The sequence below is a fragment of the Miscanthus floridulus genome, chromosome 9 (assembly GCF_019320115.1).
Source record: "Miscanthus floridulus cultivar M001 chromosome 9, ASM1932011v1, whole genome shotgun sequence".
Taxonomy (NCBI): Eukaryota; Viridiplantae; Streptophyta; class Magnoliopsida; order Poales; family Poaceae; genus Miscanthus; species Miscanthus floridulus.
In genome coordinates this window covers 31036758-31051897 of record NC_089588.1, presented here as the reverse complement: position 1 = coordinate 31051897, position 15140 = coordinate 31036758, and the positions used below count along the sequence as shown (strand labels likewise).

At 41.7% G+C, this 15140-nt stretch overlaps 1 long non-coding RNA gene across 1 annotated transcript; it reads right to left on the bottom strand.

Annotated features, from left to right (window-relative positions):
- Positions 1 to 6417: 6417 nt before the first annotated feature.
- On the bottom strand, positions 6418 to 7049 carry LOC136481655 (uncharacterized). The gene is made up of 2 exons (XR_010764803.1): positions 7006 to 7049; positions 6418 to 6891 (listed from the first exon to the last, which is right to left on the bottom strand). It is a non-coding gene; the product is annotated as an uncharacterized lncRNA (long non-coding RNA).
- Positions 7050 to 15140: the final 8091 nt, after the last annotated feature.

The window sequence follows — 15140 nt, the reverse complement described above, 5'->3', positions numbered from 1 at the left end:
TACACTAGCATTGGTGGTAACAAATATGGCTTTGTGATAGTAGATGATTATACTAGATACACATGGGTATTCTTTCTAGTGGACAAAAGTGATGTGTTTGCAACATTCAAATCATTTGTCAAGGGCATTCACAATGAGTTTGAAACAACCATCAAGAGAGTTAGAAGTGACAATGGTAGTGAGTTCAAGAACACTAGAATTGATGAGTTGTGTGATGAATTTGGAATTAGACATCAATTCTCGGCCAAGTACACTCCACAATCAAATGGCCTTGTTGAGAGGAAAAATAGAACACTCATTGATATGGCAAGGTCTATGCTTAGTGAGTACAATGTTAGTCAATCTTTTTGGGCCGAAGCTATCAACACGGCTTGCTATTGTAGCAACCATCTCTATTGTCACCCATTGAAAGAGAAGACACCATATGAGCTCTTGAATGGTAGAAAGCCCAACATTATATATTTTTGGGTCTTTGGTTGCAAATGCTATATCTTGAAGAAAGGCACTAGATTGGGCAAGTTTGACAAGAAATGTGATGAAGGATTCCTACTTAGGTTATTCCACTACAAGCAAAGCATATAGAGTTTGGAATTTGGATAGTGGTACTCTTGAGGAAGTTCATGATGTTGAATTTGATGAAACCAAGGGTTCACAAGTAGAGAATGAGAACTTGGAAGATGTTAGAGGCATTCAACTTTCAAATGCCATGAAGAACATGGATGTTGGTGAATTGAGGCCTAGGCAAGTGAATGATGATGAAGATGATCAAGTGCAAGTGCTCTCTAACTCAAATGTGCAAGATGATACAAATCAAGTTAGTACAAGTGGCTCTCATGATAATGAACAAGATCAAGTGGCTAGTACATCATCTCAACCCAATGATCAAGCAAGTGCAAGCAATCAAGTTCCAATTCCTCCAACCAACCAATATTGCAAGGGATCATCCATTGGACACTATAATTGGTGATATTTCTAGAGGTATGCAAACAAGATCAAGATTAGCTTTATTTTGTGAGCATTTCTCATTTGTGTCATCCATTGAACCAAAGAAGATAGATGAAGCATTGAAGGATGTTGATTGGGTTAATGCTATGCATGAAGAATTGAATAACTTCACAAGAAATCAAGTATGAGAATTAGTAGAGAGACCAAAGGGACACAATGTGATTGGAACCAAATGAGTCTTTAGAAACAAGCAAGATCAAGATGGGATAGTAGTAAGGAACAAAGCAAGATTGGTAGCACAAGGAATATACACAAGTCGAAGGTCTTGACTTTGGAGAAACATATGCCCCTGTTGCTAGATTGGAAGCAATTAGAATCTTGCTAGCCTATGCTTGTGCCCAAAATATCAAACTCTATCAAATGGATGTTAAGAGTGCATTTCTAAATGGTTACATCAATGAAGAAGTATATGTTGAGCAACCTCCCGGTTTTGAAGATGACAAGAAGCCCGACCATGTGTACAAGTTGAAGAAGGCATTGTATGGCTTGAAGCTAGCACCTAGAGCATGTATGAGAGATTGAGGGACTTCCTACTCTCTAAAGGGTTCATGATGGGCAATAGTTGACACCACTCTTTTATCAAGAAGATTGGAAAAGATTTATTTGTGTTGCAAATCTAATGTAGATGACATCATATTGGGATCAATCAATCAAGACTTTTGTGATGAGTTTGGAAAGATGATGGCTAATGAGTTTGAGATGTCCATGATTGGAGAGTTAAGTTACTTCCTTGATCTTCAAATCAAGCAATTGAAGAATGGTACATTTGTGAGTTAAGGCAAGTATATCAAGGACATGATCAAGAAGTTTGGCATGAGTGATAGCAAGGCCATTAGCACACCAATGGGAACCAATGGCAACTTGGATAGTGATGCAAGTGAAATATGGTGGATCAAAAATTGTATCGGTCTATGATTGGAAGCCTACTCTATGTGACCGCATCAAGGCCGGATGTCATGTTTAGTGTATGCATGTGTGCAAGATTTTAAGCCTCACCAAGAGAAAGTCATTTGAAGGCTACAAAGAGAATATTGAGGTACTTGAAGCATACACCAAATGTTGGTTTGTGGTATCCCAAAGGAGCAAAGTTTGAGCTAGTTGGTTACTCCGACTCGGATTATGCGGGATGCAAGGTTGAAAGAAAGAGCACCTCGGGCACATGTCAATTGTTAGGAAGATCACTTGTTTCATGGTCATCAAAGAAGCAAAATAGTGTTGCATTATCAACCGCCGAAGCCGAATACATATCCGTCGGTAGTTGTTGTGCACAAATACTTTGGATGAAGACCACTTTGAGTGATTTTGGAATCAAGTTCAAGAAAGTGTCATTGCTATGTGACAATGAGAGTGCAATCAAGTTAACAAACAATCCGGTTCAACATGCAAGAACAAAGCACATTGATGTCCACCACCATTTCATAAGAGATCACCAACAAAAAGGGGACATTTGCATTGAGAGTGTAGGCACCGAAGATCAACTTGCCTGATATATTCACCAAGCCATTGGATGAGAAAAGGTTTTGCAAGCTAAGGAATGAGTTGAACATATTGGATTTCTCAAATATGTGTTGATGCACCCCCCACTTATATGACATGCCTCTCCTTCGAGCAATCCAAGGTAAAAGTTGATTGGCATGGCATACATCCTTGCTAAGGACATGATTAGTGCATCTAGTCATCTCTCAATTTTAATAGGCTCATTCATGAAAATCAAATGAATTTGATGATTATATGGTACCACTATTGCTTCTATGCTTATTTTGATCTAATGGTAGCATATGACATGTTTGTGGGCTTGTAAACCTAGTGCTTGATCTAGAAAATAAGCTCTAAGTGTTTAACTCAACATGGTACAAGATAACCCTTATTTGGAGGTGTGAAGAAGCTTGTCCTTGGATCAAACCGAGTTAAATATCTTTGGCAAATGATCTAGATTGGACCAAATTTGGGAAAATGATCCTCGCCCCATTGATTGACATTGATAATCTCAACCTATCTATAATTTAAGCCTTTGTGGTCATTGATGACAAAGGGGGAGAAATAGTGCACAAAGATAGTGAAAAGACAACACAAAGGAGAGAGAAATAAAGATACAAGCACAAAGATAGTGAAAAGACAACACAAAGGGGAGAGAAATAAAGATACAAGTGATAGGGGAAGAACTTGACATAAGGGGAGAAATATGACAAAGGAAATGATCAATTAAAATTTTAAGCACATAAGTAGGGGGAGCAAGCTCATGAACTTGTATGGTGCATTTGAATGTGCATTTCATATGTTTGCTTGCATGGCACAAGCTTTAAATTTCAATATTCATTCTTGTGTGGTGTATGCTAGTTATAGGTTTGAATGATGAAATGAAAATCTAGCATGCATAAGTTTATCTAGTGATTTCATTTCCAAGTGTTTCCAAGCTGGTATCAAGCTAACCATGGTGCTAAGGATGGTATAATGGTGCACTCCGATTGGTATGACGCTTCAAAGGTCCATCTTTTATACCTTAGCATCATTTGGTAGACATTGTCTCCTATATTTTCTATCTAAGCATATGTGCAAGCTACAATCCAAACTCTTAGCACATATGTAGGGGTAGCAATTGCTACCATTTGGGGTTCATGAAACTTGTCCATATCCTTTTACACATGGTAAATATGCTTGGGCAAGTAACATGGATTCAATTGAATTTCAATTCATATCTTTGTGAAAAGGTTGTCATCAATTACCAAAAAGGGGAAGATTGAAAGCTCTAGTTTGGTTTTGGTGAATTGATGAAACCCTAAGTGCTAACCTAGTTTATCGAAGTGATCATGAGATAGGTAGCACATTCCAAGTGGTGAAGCAAATGAAGATCATGACATGACGATGGTGATGCCATGGTGATGATCAAGTCCTTGGACTTGAAAAGAAGAAAGAGAAAAACAAAAGGCTCAAGGCAATGGTATAAATAGTAGGAGCTATTTTGTTTTGGTGATCAAGACACTTAGAGAGTGTGATCACATTTAGGTTCGATAGCCGTACTATTAAGAGGGGTGAAACTCGTATCGGAATGCGGTTATCAAAGTGCCACTAGATGCTCTAACTCATTGCATATGCATTTAGGATCTAGTGGAGTGCTAACACCCTTGAAAATGTTTATGAAAATATGCTAACACAGATGCGTAAGGTGATACACTTGGTGGTTGGCACATTTGAGCAAGGGTTAGGAACTTCACCGGCGGAGTGTTCGCCCATAGAGTGAGGATAGTCCGACGGTGCCACCGGCGCCCCAAACTCAGGTGAACATGGTCACTATAAGTGATCGGACGCTGGTCTCTGAAGGACCGGCGCGTCCGGTCAGTAGCAGCAGAAGAAGCGCAGCATCGGTCATCGACCGGACGCTAGCGCTGAAATGACCGGACGCTAGCTGGCTACGTCCGGTCACACTGACATGGTCATGCACAGGGGAAACGCCAAGTGACCGGACGCTGGGTGAGTCCGGTCGAGCATGACCGAACGCGTCCGGTCGTGAAAAATCGTTTCTGGATGCTTACTAGAAACGACCGGACGCTGAGGTCCAGCGTCCGGTCACTTTGCAGCAGTGCGTCCGGTCTTCACTTGACTGTTGAGATCGGGCGCTCAATATTTGAAGAGAGAGGACACGTGGCACGCATCGCGTGACCAGACGCTGAGGTCCAACGTCCGGTCGATATGATCGGAGCATCCGGTCACCCCGTGTTGTGCCCAGTGAAGGAGTACAATGACTCTATTTCGTGGGGGCTTCTATTTAAGCCCCATAGCTGGCTCAAGCTCACTTTCTTGGCCATTTGCATTGACATAGCAACCTTGTGAGCTTAGTCAAAGCCCTCTCACTCATCTCCATCATTGATTCATCATCTTTGTGAGATTGGGAGAGAATCCAAGTGCATTGCTTGAGTGTTTGCATCTAGAGGCACTTGGTGTTCGTGTTTCGCTGTAGGATTCGCTTGATACTCTTGGTGGTTGCCGCCACCTAGACGACTTGGAGCAGCGAGGATCGTCGAGCGGAGGTTGGTGATTGTCTCCCGCTCCGATCGTAGTGATTGTGTGGGGTTCTTGACCTTTCCCCGGTGGAGAGCCAAAAGGTACTCTAGTGGATTGCTCATGGCTTGTGTGATCCTCATCTTGTGTTGGTTGTGCGGCACCCTATTGAGGGTTTGGCGTGTGATGCCAACTAGCTCGTGAACCTCCAAGTGAGTGAATCGCCACAACGAGGAGTAGCTTGCCGGCAAGCAAGTGAACCTCGGTAAAAAATCATTGTGTTCATCATTTGATTCCGAGGTGATTGATTTTTATTGGTATTCATCCTTGTGATTGATTGGTTCACTCCTCGACAGGGCGGTATAACTATCTTGCTCACTCTCTACATTACCGCAAACTAGTTGTCAAGCTCTTTAGTGTAGCTAGTTGTGAGAGCTTGTTAGTTTGGTTAGTGTGATTCTTTAGTTAGCCTTTTGAGAGCACACTAACTTAGTGTAGTGACATAGTTATTGTGTGGATAGAAACTACATAAACTAGAATTGTGGTATGTGGCTTGCTTTTTAGTACGCTAGCGCAACACTCGCTTCGCCTCATAATTGTCTACCCGGTTTGTTAAGTGTTGTTGTAGAAATTTTTAATAGGCTATTCACTCCCCCTCTAGCCATTAGGACCTTTCAGCCTCCTACTTTTCCCGCGGGGCTGCGCTCCTTTTGGCGCCCTCCCCCTACGACCGGCATCCGGTGTCCGTGGCGCGGTTGTAGGCGTCCGCCCGACGCCGTTTGCTCCTAGGCGACGCCTAACCCTATGAGGCGGACGCCATACACGCTGAGGTTGTGGCGACCCCGACGCCTAGGCCCTCGACCACGCCTTGTCGCCTAGGCGATGCCTCAAAAACATTGCTATTGCTATAATCACGAGGAAAGAAACTAAATCATAGAGTACACATATGTTCAGCTTTCAGAAAGAGTAGTTTCTCCTGGAGTTGACGTCTGTTGTGATCTGCAAACTTTATTAAAATCTCAAATTCACTTAGGCCTGTTCGGTTCCTTGGGATTGGTGGTCTGGAACTAATTCTAACTGGATTGCTTGTCTAATTTGTATAACCTTTGATGAGCTGGATTGATTCCTAGCAACAAAAAAAGAGCCTTTAATAGATTATTGATCTACGTCTTTGCTAAATTATGTCTGATACAACATACCTTGTGTCACTACATAGCACAAGCACCAAATGGGCCATAGGTTCAGTCCGTAATGCAGCACTTGGAAAATGCATGAATAATACAATGCATAACTGATCATCATGAGTCATTTAATTTCTACTACGATTGCGATTTACAAAGGCATCGCAACAGCAAACCATTCCATAAAACTCTTTAGCTCCATACAGTTTTGCGACCAAATGGCATACAACTAAGATACTTTTAAAACTTACATTGCAATAGCAAACCATTCCACAAAACTCTTTAGCTCCATACAGTTTTGTAACCAAATGGCATAAAGCTAAGATACCTTTAAAGTTTACATTGCCCAGTAGATGCAAAAGACCAATGATGTGAGCATCCATGAGACTCCTAGGTGCCGAACTTTTGAATATAAGTCTATATTGTGCAAGTGCACAACTGCGTTTAAAAACAAAAAGGCATGCAGAGCTCCATTGCTCGATATTGTCTTAGCACAGAGAGCAGAATCAGGAAACGAAGACGCAATCAACCCCAGCAACATGGAAACTAAAGCTATTGTGAAGTAGATTATGCAGACTTGGGCAGCTACATTGTTGTACTCATTCAGTCGGTTGAGAAGTACTGCCTTGTCAACCCATGTAATCAAAGCTACACCAAGAAAACAGATGACCTTGTAGTGCTTTATCCTCTGATCAGCAACAGCCTTCACCTGCAAAATACAGTAATGTCAGATTAAACACTAACTTATTACCCAAACAATAATGTCAGATTAAACACTAACTTGTTATCCAAACAATGCAGACTATAGTTTTTCTCTATTTACCTCATGTTTCATGTTTGTCTCATGACTATTGGTCTTCATTGCCAACTGTGCAAACCTAAAACCAAGCAATGCTGAAATTTGGCTTATGCTTATGCTGAAATATTGTGAGAGAAAAACATTGTTCCATGACTGAAAAGTAGTGCTAAATAAACTCAAGCGAACATGGCGAACATTGGCTATTGCTTGCTAGTACATTAACATTAGACTGATGCAGCAAACAAAAAATGAAAATTACTTTCGACAAAGGGCTGTGGCACCGTGCCAGGTGCATGCTCAATCGCGCTATTGGTTGCTACTCCTACATTGGAATGACGCAGCAAGCCAAATTGAAGATTAGTTTCAGCAGACAGCAATGCTGCGTGTGCAATCGAAACTGACGATTAGTTTCAGCAGACGGCAATGCCACATTCAACCTGGCGCGCCCTGCCCTGAGCTATTGCCCCCAATTTGACTGGGGCCACCCTCACGGTTGGCAGCAAGTGGCGCTGCCAAGGCTTTCTCCATGCTCTCGCCGGACAATGAGCTCGGCAGCACGTGCGACGACTGGAAGCGCGGCGGTTGGGATTTGAGAGGAATTGGGGGTTTTATTCGTCTCCTCTTTTTTTCCAATCCACAAACACAACACATACAAGACCGTGGTTGTTTTGCGTGATTCTCTCTTCGCAGTTCGCAGCCAGGCTCGTACCTGGCCCGGGAGCAAGGCCCAACTGGCTCAGAGAAAACAAACGCGTCAGCAAGCCAGCTCCGCCTCCCTAAAAAGAAGAAGCAGCAGCAGGCTGTGTTAGGGACAGGCTTAGGTTTGAAAATCGGAAAAAATCTACTTTGCCTGTCAGTAAAAGTCAAGCTTTTCCTCTTGAATTAGGGGTTGTTCGGATCCGGCTACTAAAATTTAGGAGGTGTGTCCGGAAGATGTTGCATGGGATGTTTGGATATTAATAAAAAAAATAAATTACATAATTCGTCAGTACTCCATAAGACAAATTTTTAAAACCTAATTAACCCAGCATTAGCAAATGTTTACTGTAGCAAAATATTATTAAATCATAGACTAATTAGGCTCAAAAGATTCGTCTCGCAAATTAATCACAAACTATGTAATTAGTTTCGTAATTAGTCTATATTTAATACTCCATATATATGTCCAAACATTCGATGGGACATCGACTAAAATTTAGGAGGGGCAACCAAACACCCCTTTAGAAAACCGGACATAACTCCTCCATCTTTTCAAACGGGACATATGACCTCCCTGCTCTAGGCGGTTGTTTCTCTTTCTTTTATATTTATTTTGGCTGAATTTTTAAAAAATCATAGTAAATTATAGAAAAATCATAAAATAAAAAATCTAATTTTGTTGGACTCCACATGAGTAGATCTACATAATAAAAATATGAAATGGTATGCTTTAGTATAAAATTCATAGCTGCAGTGTTTTTTTCTATTGTGATGAAATTTTTATGGTGGACTTATCATTGTATGCTTGAGATATAGTAAAAATTACATGCTCGTTGGGTCATGTATCACTGCGTTACAGGCTTATTCAGGTTTATGCTTATTAAATAGTTTAAAATAATTAAAAATGTGTAAGAATAGAAAATATATGTTCTCTGTGTAATTTTCTCCGTGACAACATGATTATGTTAAGTGTTCATACGATATAACAATAGTAATTATGGCCCCGTTCGCTGGTGTCGGTACAAAAAGTGACCAACTAGTGAACATTTGTAGTTTTGCTGTACGTTGTGATCGGAGGTGGCCTAACACTCAATGACACGGGATTTAGACTGGTTCAGGCAACGTGCCCTACGTCCAGTGTGGGTCGATCGGTGACTTTATTCTCGAGCCCAGGTGCTCGAAGTCTATAGTGGGGTTACAAACGAGAAGGAGAAATGAGGGGTGTACGATCGGTCCGATCGGAAGAGCCGAGATCGACAGGAGTTATGCTATGAACGAAGTGTCCAACCCTAAACCTGAACTTGAAGAAGTCGACTTGGGTTAACTGCCTTTTGTTTGGAGAGAGCATATCCCCTTTTATAGAAGAAGGGGGTGGCTTTACAAGAGAGAGTATGGACGTTTCTAAGCCTTGTTGCCCACGCCGATGGGGATGGGATAATGGTGGGCGCCCGCAATACTGTTGATGTCACTGCAGAATGTCAGGTACACGTAGGAGGTTGAGCTACTTTCTTCAAGACTGGAAGACATCGGTACCTACAAAAATGCTATCTTGCCGACTGGAGGCATGGTTTTATCATGTTCGCCTGGTACGGTGAATTCCGGTGCCCACAATATTGTCGATGCCCGGAGGCTCGTGGGGGGGCTTACCGTACGAGTGTTTTATTCCGACGCCTACAATATTGTAGAGGTAAATGTCGGCGCCTACAATATTGTTTGTGGCAGGGTGGCTGTAAAATACTGTTCCGCAGGGTATGGTCCCTGGTGCCATGGTTTGACTTGCGAGCCCTGTCTTGCCTTCCTTAGCACGCCTTCTGGTTCTTTCCGAGCGGGCGTCCCTGGTCGGATGGCCCCAGTCGGTACTAGCGCGCCAGTCGGAAAATAGCGATGGGCAGGGTTTTCTATGAACCCCGGTTGGAGACACGGGGTCAGAGTCGGAGGCAGTCCTCGGATCAGGCTTTCCGGGTGGAGGCCGTGCCAAGGCGGCCGGGGCCTGACGCTAGCGCTCCGATCGGAGAGGTCGTTCGGAATTGGCCTGAGCCTGAGCTAGTGCTCCAATCGGAAAGATGGGCCGAAGGCGGCCATGGCCTGAAGCTAGTGCTCCGGTCTGTTGAATTTAGACTCTCGGGCCGATCCAAAAGAAAACAAGGCCGTCCTCCTGGGCCGAGCCCTAGCGTGGAAGCCGGTACCCGAGGGACCCCGGGTTTATGAACCCGACAGCTGGTCTGAATCTTGGCTGAAACTAACTAAAAACACTGTTCTGGCTGAATTGTTGTGAGAGAAAAATACTGTTCCGGCTGAAAAAACAAGCCGAACAAACCGAATATGGAGTAAGCCGAACGGGGCCATTACATTACATAAAGAACACATATTTTCTATTTTTACACACTCTCAACTATTTTTAAACTATTTAATAAACATAAACCTGAATAAATCTATAACTAAGTCATACATGATCCAATGATCATAAAATTTTTACTTCATCTCAAACATACAATGATTAGTCCACCAAAAAATTTCACCATAATAGGACAACAAAAACTACAGCTATGAATTAATTACAGAAAAGCATAGATCTAAAGCTAGATACAAAAATTTGTACTAAAACATACCATATCATATGTTTACTGTGTAGATCTACTCACGTGAAGTAAAAAAAATTGAATTTTCTATTTTATGATTTTTGTAATTTACTATAATTTTTTAAAGATTCAGCCGAAACAAATATAAAAGAAAAAGGAAAAAAACCCACCTAGAGAAACAACAAGGAGGTCATATGTCCGGTTTAAAAAAAATGAGAGAGGAGTTATGTCAGGTTTTCTAGTTTAGGGAGAAAAAAATGATTTTTACTATAGTTGAGGAAGGCAAAAGGCAAAGTAGACTTTTTCCCTGTGAATAACCAATTTTGACACAGGCTTTTTTGCGAAAGAAAACCATGCAGACATGGATCATCGCAATTCTCAGTGTGATCAACGCATGGCTTAAAAAAAAAGATCAAGGGATAACATGAGCAGTACGTCGTGCCTGCTTTTACCGTGAGTGGCCTCCTCCAGGCCGAACTGCTCACGTCAGCGATGGGCGGGTGGCGCCGTTGCGCAACGCAACAACAACCGACAGTGAAGCACTGAAGCGGCACGGCACGGGGGGTTTCAGGGCCTCGGGGAGTTTTGTTGTTGGGCCAAATCTGGGGAGGGTCCCGTTCGTGCGTCCGATATTTATTCTTTTTCATTTTAATAATACCACATGGCTTACATGAGGTGGGGCTCACGGGCTTATTATTTGCGAACGTATCACCGCGTGCGTGGCAATCGTGGTAAGCCATCATCATCTCATTATTCTTGATTGATAGATACAGATATCGATATATAATATCGGTCAAAAGTCCACCACTCGCTTGGTCACAAAAAACCTTGTTTGTTTTAAAGATTTTTTTTATTTTAGTTATTTGTATTTGTATATATCACGATGTGCTCATTCAAAGATTTGTATCTGCGTTTATTTGTATTTGCACATATCATAGAAAAAAAATGTTTATTTTAAAGTTGAAAGTGGAGTTTTCCATACGAAGTAAGCATCATAAAATGATTATTCATATAAAATTCTTTGGTCATAAAATAAGTGATGTCTTGAATCATAAATTTCGACCCCTATTAATGAAAACGTCCCATGACATTTTCGTGAAACGAAAAACAACAATATGAAACTTTTATTAGTACCTCTGTCCGCAAAAGAGTGCAATTATGGGATGCGTGTCGGTAAAAAAAAACTTAAGTTTGACCAAATTTATAGCAAATATTATTAACATTTATGTCTCCAAATAAATTTATTATAAAAATATATTCTATAACTAATCTAATGGTACTTACTTTGTATCATAAATGTTTGCACTTATATATATATATTTAGTTAAAGTTCAAACTGTTTGACTTCTCGAAAAGCGAGAATTGCATTCTTTTATGGACGGAGGGAGTACTAATTACTACTTATGTGTCGCCATTTATATATCTAACAACTATACTGAGTAAAGTTAAATATCACTCGAGTGAAAGGCCTCCTCTCCGTCGAAGTCTTCTGCCCAAACCCAAGAATGGCACGTGGTCTTCTTCTCCAACTCTGGCAAGGTTAGGGTTCAGGTTTGGGGTTTTGTGGGCTTACCTGAATTCGGCGGGCTTAGAAAGATTGTTGGGGGAGAATGCTGACCCGACAATGATGGAAGGTGTGGGGGCAGCGTGGGGAAGGTGATCAACAGGGTGTGATGGAGATAGCTCGGCGAAATCCACCAGGTTAGTGTAGACGACAGCGGAGATGGTCAGGCACCACCAGAGTCGTATGGAAGGCGGCAATGTCGGTGGAGCTCAGTGAGAGATAAAGAAGACTGTGGAGAAGAGGCACATCAATGAATGTTAGGACCGGGTCATGGTCGAGAGTAGCGCACTCTACGCATATGTATATCAAATATCATAGCACACTCAACGCAGAAGAAGAAAATGGAGTGTCTTGTTTAGAATAAATAACTGTTTAATTCTTTATAATACATAAAAGGTTATATCGACCTATTTGACACAGGACAATAAAGATCGAAGTGTGCATATGTGTTGTCACTATTTGTTGCAACCTTTTTACATCAGTTTTAAACATTATATGCTACTATTTTATAAGGCTTATGGCATTTAGCGCTAATATATATCCTATCCCGCGTTCTGCTAAGCCACTGACTTCTCTTAAGCTTGGTTTAAGTGATCACCAAGTCTACGACACCTGTAAATAGCTTAATGGAAGTACCGTGAGTTAGAACGCGAGATGGGTGTCCCTCGAAGCTATTTACAGACCTAATTAATAGGAATTTGCAGTCTTACGAAAAGCATGGCGTAGGTTAAAACATGACATGTTATGTTTAGGTAGCTATTGATTAAGTGAAGTAATTAAGTAGACATGTAAGCATATGAATAAATCAAGTATAATTACAACTTGCTCTCACTACTCTGAAACTAGAAGTAAAAACTAAAATATCATCAGAGGACGTTCATGCTTTTGAAAGGAACTCTACAAAGGTGTACAACTATACTCACCTGGAAAGATTGTACCTCATTTCCGAAAAGGTCTTTGTTATCATATATGGGATTTTATTCTAATGCCTTTATTGTCGTATATGTGATTTCATTCTAAGGTCTTTCGAATGATTATATCTCTAAAGACATGGATGCATGGTTATACCTCTCTGGTGTATATGATTGCCATAAAAATTTCCAAATGATTTTAATAAAGTAGACATAAAAAAAATTGGCCAAAGGAAGGGGACGCGAGGCTAAAGATACTTGGTGGTGGAACGAGGAAGTCCAAAGGGCTATTAAGGAGAAGAAAGAATGCTATAAACGCTTGTACCATGACAGGAGTGTGGACAACATAGAGAAGTATAAGGTGGCAAAGAAGACTGCAAAGCGAGCTGTAAGTGTGGCAAAGGGTAGAGCGTACGAGGATCTTTACCAACATTTGAGTACGAAGGAAGGAGAGAAGGACATTTATAGGATGGCTAGGGTTCATGAGAGAAAGACACGGGACTTCAACCAAGTTAAGTGCATTAAGGATGAAAGGGAGCATCTCTTGGTAAAGGAGGATGAGATCCGACATCGATGGCAAGAGTATTTTGACAAATTGTTCAATGGTGAGAATATGGACACAACCTTTCAGTTAGATGACTCTTTTGATGACACCAATAGGCGCTTTATGCGGAGAATCCAAGAATCTGAGGTTAGAGAGGCGTTGAAAAGGATGAAAGGAGGTAAGGCGATGGGACCGGATGGTATCCCAATCGAGGTGTGGAGATGCCTCGGGGACATAGCTGTAGTATGGTTGACCAAGCTGTTCAACCATATTTTTCGATCGAACAAGATGCCTGATGAGTGGAGGAGAAGTATATTGGTACCGATCTACAAGAATAAAGGGGATATTCAAAGTTGTACAAATTACCGGGGAATTAAGTTGATGAGCCATACTATGAAGCTATGGGAGAGAGTTATCGAGCATCGCTTGAGAGCAATAACGCGGGTCTCTATGAACCAATTTGGTTTCATGCCCAGAAGGTCAACTATGGAAGCCATTTTCTTAATAAGACAAGTTATGGAGCGGTATAGGGAGAAGAAGAAGGACCTACACATGGTTTTTATTGACTTGGAGAAGGCTTATGATAAAATACCAAGGAATGTTATGTGGTGGGCTTTGGACAAACATAAAGTCCCAACAAAGTACGTTGGGCTCATTAAGGACATGTACAACAATGTTGTGACTAGAGTTCGAACAAGTGATGGAGACACGGATGACTTCCCGATTAGGATAGGACTACATCAAGGGTCAGCTTTGAGCCCTTATTTGTTTGCTTTAGTGATGGATGAGGTCACAAGGGACATACAAGGGGACATCCCTTGGTGTATGCTTTTCGCGGATGATGTAGTGCTAGTCGATGAAAGCAGGACAGGAGTGAATCAGAAACTGGAGTTATATGAGATGTGACTTCGGCACTACTACTCGGGAGGAGGAAGATGTTAGTTTGGAAGGTCAAATAGTGCCTAGGAAGGATACCTTTCGATATTTAGGATCAATGCTACAGACGGACGGGGATATTGATGAAGATGTTAGCCATAGAATCAAAGCCGGGTGGATGAAGTGGCGGCAAGCGTCTGGTGTCCTATGTGACAAAAGGGTACCATAGAAGCTAAAAGGCAAGTTTTATAGGACGGCGATTAGACCTGCTATGTTGTATGGTGCAGAATGTTGGCCTACGAAAAGACGACATATTCAACAGCTAAGTGTCGCGGAAATGCGTATGTTGCGTTGGATTTGCGGTCATACAAGAAGGGATCGAGTTCGGAACGATGATATACGTGAGAGATTAGGGATAGCACCAATTGAAGAAAAGCTTGTCCAACACCAGTTGAGATGGTTTGGACACGTGCAACGGAGACCTCCAGATGCACCGGTGCGTAGTGGAATCCTAAGTCAGGATAGTAACGTGAAGAGAGGCAGAGGAAGACCGAAGTTGACTTGGGTAGAGGCAATAAAAGGATACTTAAAAGGATGGAATATACCCAAAGACTTAGCCTTAGATAGGAGTGCTTGGAAGACAGCTATTCATGTGCCTGAACCTTGATTGCTTCTGTTGGGTTTCAACTCTAGCCTACCCCAACTTGTTTGGGACTTAAAGGCTTTGTTGTTGTTGTTGTTGTAGACATATAAAAAATTGGATAATCCCAATTAGTAGAACCGACCGTTGAACATCAAAACCGATAGTGATACTGAGCAGTACTACCAGTTGAAAAACAAAACCGACAATGACATTGAGCACCACCGCCAATTGAAAATAGAACCAACAGTGGTATTAGCGTGGGTTTGGTTTGGGAACCACGTGGGATGGGTTGGACCTATCCCAATTTTAAAGGTTGGGTTAGACCAATTTCATGTTTGGTTTA